This window comes from Mustela nivalis (assembly GCF_964662115.1).
Source record: "Mustela nivalis genome assembly, chromosome: 11".
NCBI classification, from domain to species: domain Eukaryota; kingdom Metazoa; phylum Chordata; class Mammalia; order Carnivora; family Mustelidae; genus Mustela; species Mustela nivalis.
Window position 1 is genome coordinate 86,909,506 of NC_139030.1, and position 9,266 is coordinate 86,918,771.

General features: G+C 44.8%; 1 long non-coding RNA gene across 1 annotated transcript; it reads left to right on the forward strand.

Moving 5' to 3' along the window:
- Positions 1 to 4,507: 4,507 nt before the first annotated feature.
- On the forward strand, positions 4,508 to 7,874 carry LOC309843596. Its single transcript, XR_014300239.1, has 3 exons — positions 4,508 to 4,572; positions 5,935 to 6,057; positions 7,787 to 7,874. It is a non-coding gene; the product is annotated as an uncharacterized lncRNA (long non-coding RNA).
- The last annotated feature ends 1,392 nt before the right edge of the window (positions 7,875 to 9,266 follow it).

Sequence of the window (9,266 nt, forward strand, 5' to 3'; positions counted from 1 at the left end):
ACAACTCAGTAGCGTTATGTACAGTCACATTGTTCTTCAACAGATCTCCAGAACGTTTTCATCCTCCAACACTGAAACTCTATGCCCATTAAATAATAAGTTTCCCTTTTCCCCTTCCCCAATCCCTATCAACCACACCCATCATTCTAAGGGTTTAACTACTTTAGATACCTCATATAAGTGGGCTCATACAGTATTTGTCTTGTGACTGGCTTATTTCACTTAGCATAATGACCCTCAGAAAATTAAAAATAAACCTATCATATGATCCAGCAACCCCATTTCTGGGTATTTATCCAAAGAACAGAAAGCAGAATCTTGAAGAGCTTTTTGCACGCCTGTGTTCTAGTGGCGTTGTTCACAATACCCAAAAGGTGGAAGTTACCCAAACGGCCATCGACAGAGGAAAGGATAAACATCATGGTGTGTACATACAATGAAATATTGTTCAACCTGAAAACAGGAAGGAAATCCAGAGGTGAAACTTAAGGTCATTATGCTAAGTGAAATAAGCCAGATTGGTTTGCATTTAAATCCCAGATCTCCCACCTCCTGTGAACTGCACACATTAAATAATCTCTCTGAATTTTGACATCAGTAAGTTGGGAATGAAAGACTTCTGTGTTATTTTGACCATCAACAGGCAAAGATGAGAATTGTCTAGTCGAGTAACCCACAGCAGACTCTGACTAAAGGAGGTGGTTACTGCTGGCTGAGTTGTTGGGTAGTGTTCTGATGAGGTTCTAACACTCTTGGGATCCTCATGTAGAAGACATTATTGTTTCCAGTTCCCAGTTGTGAAAACTCCATGCTTAAGGATTAGTGGCAAGTAATCACTAATGAGTGATTGAATCAAGATTCAAATCCAGGCTTGTTGCATGGTGTCTTCCCAAAGGTTAGAGACTCTGTGATCCATCTGGAGGTTAGGGAGGCTCTAAGAGGTTTTTATAGTGGGAAGAGTGGCTGAGTTTTAGAGAAAAGCCTGTAAGCAGTGTGGCAGTGAGGGCACGGGGCCCCTATATGCAGCAGAGCTGCTGGAGTGATCCAGTGAGATCACAGAAGGGAAGAGTCAGTGCAGGGGTGGCCCCCTATAATAAGTATAAAGAGGCCCAGGATAGGTAAACTCTTAGGAAGTCAGGGCATTCCTTTGAGCTTGTAGTGACTTCACGCTGTTGTATTCCTTTCTGCCCTATTCACATCTCTTGGAAAAGTTTGATCAGCCCAACTTATATTGCCTGGAAATGGCTCAGTTCCCTTTGGAGTAGACTGGCTCTCTTCCAGGGAAGTGAAGCAAGAGCTGGAGGAGATAAAGAGAAGAGCAACAATGTCATCTTACCACACTATTATTTATGTGTGATTTACTGAACACCTAGTGTGTAGGAGGCACAATACATGGTCACATTCAATCCTCTTAATTTCTTTGGACTGAACACAGGTTTTGTGACCTGTCCATGTGAGAGGCAGGCCTGGAAGTTTGGCCTTAGACTCTTGGCTTCAGAAACTCATGTGAGGCTGGCTCAGCAAGGGAGAGGGCATGGAGAGGAGATTGCTGCCAGGTGCCAGGACCTTGGTCTAAGGTTTGGCATGCAGAGAGCTTTTGGCAGGTCAGGCCAGAAATTGCCCTTATGGAAGGTTAGCCATTTGTAAGATCTTGTGGGTCCAAGACATTGGGTGAATCATCTGACTTCCTTTTTCCACTCAACATTCTCAAGCCAACTTGGGTGGCTTATTCACATCCTGCATTCAGATTAGTCTGTTTGGACACACCAGAAAAGCATAAAAAGTCTGTATAGAAAAATTTGTGATTTAGGTTTTATTTTCAGAGAGAAGATGGGAAATGAACTGTTTTAGATAACTTAACACATCCTTTTCTTTCTAAGCTGGGGGTGGGGTGCTTGAGATCTATTTTAGCCCCAGCATGTTTTGCAGGGCTCTCACAGCTGATGTAGTAGCAGAGAATAACTTAGCAGCCCTTGAACAAAGTTATGCAGTGTGGAGGGGGCAGTTTCTCTGTTTCCTTATTTTCAGTTCCAGAAGAATCCAATCTTCTGTGTAGGCTGTCTGACATAGGCCATGGCCTTGTCGGTGGCTCCTTAATTAACAAAGAGCTTTTTATTTATCCAGTGCAAAGCTTGTCTTACCTCCTTCCCCTAACCGCTAAGCCAGCCATGCAAATCAGCACGTACTGAGACCTCAAAGAAATCCAACAGTGGACTTAAAAGAATCCACGCAGCTAGCCGCGGCGGTGGTGGAGGGGGTGGTTTAATAAGCCTGGTCTCTCCTTTTCTTCTCCTTGCATTCAGTTTTTATAGGACTGTCAATGTGTTTGCTGGGGGAAAATGCTGGGACTCCCAGAGGCAGTCAGGGAATTGGGGGTGGTTAGGGGAGCATTGGGAAGGTAAAGGGAAGTGTGGCTTGGACCACAGCCAGTGACTGGACAATTCAGAATTTCCATAGCCTTGTGCTTGGGGAAAACACTTGGCAAAGCTGTAGCCTGAAATATATAAGCCTAGCTTTTTAGCCTCCAGGGCCTCAAACTGTGTATATGTTCCTTTCCCCTATAAGTCTCAGGCTAGCTTTAATCTCTCTTGCAGAGAGTCCTGGGCTGGCTGGTCCAGAGTAGTTGGGGTTCACCTGCAGGCGCTGCCCCCCCCCAAACAGTTATTAAGACCTCTTGGGCTGTCAGACTCTTGGGGAGCAGCCCCCACTGCTGGTAGAATTAACATTGTGACTGGTGGCCTTCATACATTCCAGAAAGGGAGGATCTATCTTCTCTAGGAGATGAGTGAGAGGACAAGAGTGCCAGGTTTTCCATGACCTTTACCCTCAACTGAGTCATTGGGGAGGGAACCAGCTACAAAGACACCACTACAGTTGCCTCAGTAATCGCCTCTGAAACTCACTCATCAGAATGAGAGGAGAAAAGATGAGTAATCAACAAAGTAGAAAATGTTTCCCAAGGTCTGGACCCTGGCTCCTGTGTTTGAGTATCTTGCCTACAAGCTTCCTTTTGCCCCTCCGGTTAAAGCATTATATGCTAGAGGGAAGGGATCCAATGACTGTCATCAGAAATGATGTATGCTACTTCTGGGCCAATGTGGTGAAGAACCACTGTGCCATCTCCATCTCCTTTTCCTTTTCAGGTGCAACTTCGGAAAGCAATATGCTGAAAGCAATATCCCTGAGTCATTGGTTGAAGGAAAACTCCTACCAAGCCACCTTGGATTTCTAGTCAGTAAGAATTTAATTTTTGTTATGTTAAGACATCAAGATTAGGAGTTGGCCTGTGCCAACCACCAGCAATAATTATCCTAATAGGTTTGTGTTAGGCTGGCTGTGTCCAGGAAAAGTATTCTAGCAATGGCTGTTCTTCAGAATAGGCTGATGGAAGCCTGTTTCTGCCTAGTCTTGCACAGTCTCCACAAGTTTTCACAAGCATCCTTTGTGGGAGCCTGGAGTACTACCCAATCCCAAAAGGACATTTCTGGATTGCTGAGGTCCCTGCAGCTTGATGATTGGAAAGTAACTTCCTCAATGTCCAGAGAGCTCTTACTGAATCTACCAACATTCTGGCTACATAAGCACAACCAGTGGATCTAACTGCATTGATTCAGTCAACAAATGTTTACTATGTACTTATAAAGGTCCAGACAGTCTTCTGGGAGCTGGCATGTATAGTGGCATTTCACCTCCTTTATGGTCCTGCTTCCATCCTCCCAAGATGGCAATTATATAACATGATGGAACGCACATACTCAGGAACTGAGCTAGGTACCAGACCACATCAAGGACCTCCTCCAACTTCTCAAGAACCCATTAGATAAGAATTCTTCTCTTGCTCTTATAGATAAAGAGCCTGAATTACAGAGAGCCTCCAGGTGACAGTGCCAGGAAGTGCAGAGACTTCTCAGCTCCCAGACTCCCTAACTTCTGTACTCTTTTTGCTATACATGGGTATTCCAAGATTCCTTCCCAAATAAGTCACATGAGATTCTCAGGATGTTCTCTCCCTTGTCAAGTTCATCCAGTAGGCAGAGAACTTTCCTTTTTTTCTTTTTTTTAATTTTTAAAATTTCTTTTCAGCATAACAGTATTGTTTTTGCACCACACCCAGTGCTCCATGCAATCTGTGCCCTCCCTAATACCCACCACCTGGTTCCCCCAACCTCCCACCCCTGCCCCTTCAAAACCTTCAGTTGTTTTTCAGAGTCCATAGTCTCTCATGGTTCACCTCCCCTTCCAATTTCCCCCAACTCCCTTCTCCTCTCCATCTCCCCTTGTCCTCCATGTTATTTGTTATGCTCCACAAATAAGTGAAACCATATGATAATTGACTCTCTCTGCTTGACTTATTTCACTCAGCATAATCTCTTCCAGTCCCGTCCATGTTGCTACAAAAGTTGGGTATTCATCCTTTCTGATGGAGGCATAATACTCCCTAGTATATATGGACCACATCTTCCTTATCCATTCATCCGCTGAAGGGCATCTTGTTTCTTTCCACAGTTTGGCAGAGAACTTTCTTACTAGTCATGGGACAGTTGATTCAGATTCTGGACCAAGAATCATGAAGTAAGTATATTTCTAAGAGACATGGATATATACCCCATAGAGTCAGACATAGGACAGGATTTGGAGGAAATCTGGATTGGTCCCTTGTATTCTCTGTCCTCTCCTCCCCCATTAGCATATTTGTGGAGGAGGAGATAGATGTTATCATCCTTTTGGATGCCTCTTTTCTATGTTCTTCCCCTGTTGGCTGGCAGGGAGACTTTTTTTCCACTCTAAGTGCATTTTCTTTGATTAGACTTTAGAAAAGAAGGAGAGTAACTGTGAATTAATCCATCAAAGGATTGTTATAAAATATGTCTGTGGCCCTGGTGTGAAGTTTTAATAATAATGATTACTGGATCAGGGATGAGGAGAAAGGTGGGAATTAAAAGAAATTTTCCAAAGTCAAAATGCACATTCTTCAAGTCAGAATATGAGAGAAAAGAACAGACTCAAGATGCAGACTAAGGAGTCATCTTGTTCCAGAGCCAGAGAAATTGCCAACTCAGTAAAACATTCCCTTTGATGCTTTTGCTGTAGGGACTTTCTCTTTAATGGGGGGTAATTAATTATCATCATCCACTCTTACTTAGTAATAATTCTTTTATAGGCACTTGGGCATTCCACTTGAATGTCATTGTCTAACATCTAGGCTGGAGGGAAGTAGTTCTTGGGTGGATGAAAATTGCATCCCTGGAGAGCTTCTGCCTTGGGGCACATTCTCCCTAAAACTCTGTGACTCACTGGCTATATGGAGCTTTGAGAGCTAGACATTTTTTGCAAGGCCTGTGGAACCCTGGATCATCATATTTGGTATGGCCCAAGGTAGTGGAAAAGAGTGGACACAACCCTGTTATTTCTCTGGAGGCAGAAGAACACTGTGAGACCCTTGGTGATTACTGAACAGTGATCCACGATGTGCTGGCTTCAGTTCCATCTCTGTTCTATCCAAACAGCATTGGGCAGATCACTTTCTGGGCTGAGCCCTCCAACCTGAGCCAGGCATAGCATGTGCTTCTTCTCCTGACCTCACTCAGCTGTTCACAAAGGTGACTGATCTCATCCAGAGGCTGAGAGTGACAGAGCTCTTCAAGGACAGGTGCAAAATAAATAGAAGCTATTAAGGTTGACCTCATGATGATTACATGCCTTGAACAAGTGTTGCAGCAACCTGCCCCTGTGCTCATGGCCTTTTCTCTGCTTTCTTTTTGGCTGGGAGTTTGTTCTTTATCATAAAGGTGGATGGTGGGAGGCAGAACAGAGAGTGGGGACTGACAATTAGAGGGCATCTCAACCAGTCCAGTACTTCACTAGAGCACTTCATCTGGGTTTCCTTGATGAATTCTCACCACCATTATTGATATTATATCACTTCATTTACAGATGGAAAAAGTGGGGCCCAGAGAAGTTAAATGCCACACTCAAGATGACAGTGTCAAAGCTGGAGTCTATGGGGCCAGAGGCTGGGCTGTTTCCACTTTGCAAGACCAACTTTTAAGTAGAAAAGTAAGGGCAAGGGGTGCCTGGGTGGCTCAGAGGGTTAAAGCCTCTGCCTTCAGCTCAGGTCATGGTCCCGGGGTCCTGGGATTGAGCCCCGCATTGGGCTTTCTCCTTGTTGGGGAGCCTGCTTTCTCCTCTCTCTCTCTGCCTGCCTCTCTGCCTACTTGTGATCTCTCTCTGTCGAATAAATAAATAAAATCTTAAAAAAAAAAAAAGAAAAAAAAAAAGAAAAGAAAAGTAAGGGCAAGAGCGAGTCAAAGCCAGAAGGAGAATGAAACCAGCCTCATCATCCCTGTTCTTCCCATCTATCTTACTGTTTCTTTAGGATTTATTTCTTTTAGAAAAAGGGAGAGAGAGTGAAGAAGGAAAGAGAAGAGATAGATGGAGAGAAAAAGAAAGACAATGAACGCGGGCAGGGGCAGAGGGAGAGGAAGAGAATTCCAAGCAGACTCAGAACTGAGCCCAGAGCTGGACTTGGGGCTCAATCCCAGGACCCTGAGATCATGACCTGAGCTGAAACTAAAAGTCGAATGCTTAACCAACCAAGCCACCCAAGTGCCCCTCCCTCTGTCTTACGCCAACCCCCCCTCCTTCTAACTTAAACTGTTTCCATCCTGAGAGATTAGACATGGCAAAATGGCCTGGCTGACCATCTCCTGTTCTGCCCTGTATTCCTGATGGCAATATCCAAGAGCATGGAATGGTCTTCCATCTTTTTCCCCTTCCCCTCACTCTTCCCCTCTAGCGGCAGCGAGGAGCAATGACTGCTCACCCCCCCTTCCAGGGCCAGAGTGCCCTCCTCCCCTCTCCCTGTTGCCATCCTACCCAGAGCCTCACACTGGCTCTTAGACTTGCCAGGCTTTTGGTGACAGGGAAATCAGAGGAGGAACATGGGCTGCCAGGTCATGTCAGGTACCAGGGACCCATGGAGTGCCCTGCCCTTTCTACATTTTCTGGACCACTGAGAAGATGGAATTCCAGAGATAAAGTTCCCTCCCTCTTCCCACTGTTGGCTCTTGCTAATGGAGCCTGTTGATTTCAATTTTTGAAAGAGGAGGGGAGGGGGACCTTCAGGAGGGCAATGCTGCAGATGCTCCACAGGGCAGCCCAGAGGCCACACGCTTGGTGCTCAGTTCTGCAAAACACCTGTTAATGTCTCTCCTCTTTAACTGCCATGCATGGCATTTTCTCAGCTGAAATGTGGTAAGAGAAATAGTAGCTAAGGGGCCAGTACTGAACAGAGAGAAAGTGCATTATGTCTGAGAAATTGACGTATAAGGATGGAACTGAGATGAAAGATGAGGTGTGTGTGTGTTCAAGAGAGAAGGATGGGTGACCGAAGTCAGATATTAAGAAGAACTTCCAACTTGGGAGGGGCATGATGTTAGAGATAGAGGTGGAAGAATAAGAGGGTCATTTCTAATAAAGGTCTTAGCTCAGGGGAGAACTCAGAGGAAGGGGATGCACTCAGAGGACAGCTTCTGGGCCAGGTAGTTTGATGGGAGATAAAATAAGGCACAGGCCACCACTAGGACACCAGAGTCTGAAGGCATCATCCTTCAGTACATTCTGGGCTGGGTGTTCCTTCCTTTTCTATTACAATATCATTATTGTCTTCTAAATAGTTAGCTGCTTTACCTCACAGGCAATGGAAGCAAATTCATACACCAGAATGGAGCTATTGGCTCAAATGCTTTTCTAACCTCTTAAATTCACATCATTTCTAATCTTCCAGGTCCAGACTGCATCGTGGTGATCTCATGAGAAAACAGTTTATACACTCTTTGTCCGTGGCCACGTAACTAGCATTGGAACCTGACTGCGTACACACCCCCTGCCTCTCCTCATGATGCATTCATTTAAGGGTCTTCCTGAGCATCATCCTTTATTAATTGCCACAAACAGAATTATATTTGGTGGGAGAAGCTAAAGAGGCTAAGGAATCTTCTCACACCCCTGGAATCACTGAGGAACAGAGCTGGGTGCAAATCTGAGCACCTCAGTTCTAAGACCTGTGCTTGAACCTGATCATTGGAGAGTTCCCCCCTTTTGAGAACCTACACATTACCTGACAGGGTTCCCACCTACTTGTTCTGTTGCTTATTACTTCAGAGCAAACCACCTGTCAAACATGGTGACACAGGATTTGCTTTCTCAATTCTGAGAGTGAGAAATCAGAGAGGGCACAGTGGGCATGACTCTTCCTCCTCCATGATGTCTCAGGCTTCAGCTGGGATGGCACAGATGGCTGCAGATTGGAAAAGCCAGGCTGGGGGATTCACTTCCAAGATGACCTCTTCACTCCCAGATCTGGTGCCTTGACTGGGATGGCTGTCACCTGGGGCATCGACTAATGTCTTCTTTTAGTCATGTTGGTGACACAGAGGGAATTCGTACTTGGAGACTCAGGGCTCCAAGAGTGAGTGCCCCAGTGAAGGTGGAACTTCATCCCTTTTCAACTAGCCTTGGACATCACCTAGCCTCCCTTTTGCTAGCCATTACTAGCCCAGATGTCTCAGATTCACTCATAGCTAAGGGGAGGGGATACTTCCACCTCTCAATAGAGGTCTGTCAAAGCCCAGGGTGTTATCCATCCTAGCAATGGATGAATAACTGAACTCTACATGTGAAACTAGTGATATGTTATATTAACTAATTGACTTTAAATAAAATAAGCTAAAAAATAAAACCACTATATATGTATTAAAACTCTGTGTCAGTCAGTGGGTTGAACACTTCAGATCTAACATAACCCAAGGAAAAAGTACTTGTCACATGTTTTTTTTTTTTTTTTTAATTTTCCTTTTAAGATAACTTAACAAAAAGTGTTGAGATGGAGAATATGTGGGCTTTTATTTGCCTGAAGGCATCTTCTTCCTCATCACCATGGTGGCACAGTGGGGAGGCTATCAACCCAGGAAAGAAGAACAAGTGAGTACTATCTGCCTGTGGCATGTTGACTGAAGGGAAAACAAATAGCTCTGTCATCTTGGTTGTGGTTCATATTCAAAATCAGCCCACCTGGTCCAGCTTTTCCATTTTACAGCTGAGAAGGCTGAGGCCCAGAGAGGAGGACAGACTTGTGTAGAGCTGTGTGGTTCAATATGGCAACCACTAGCCACATGCAGCTACTTAAATTGAAATGAACTAAAATTAAAAACTTGGTTTCTCAGTCACATTGCAAATGTTCTTCAGCTATGCGTGCCTGCTGGCTT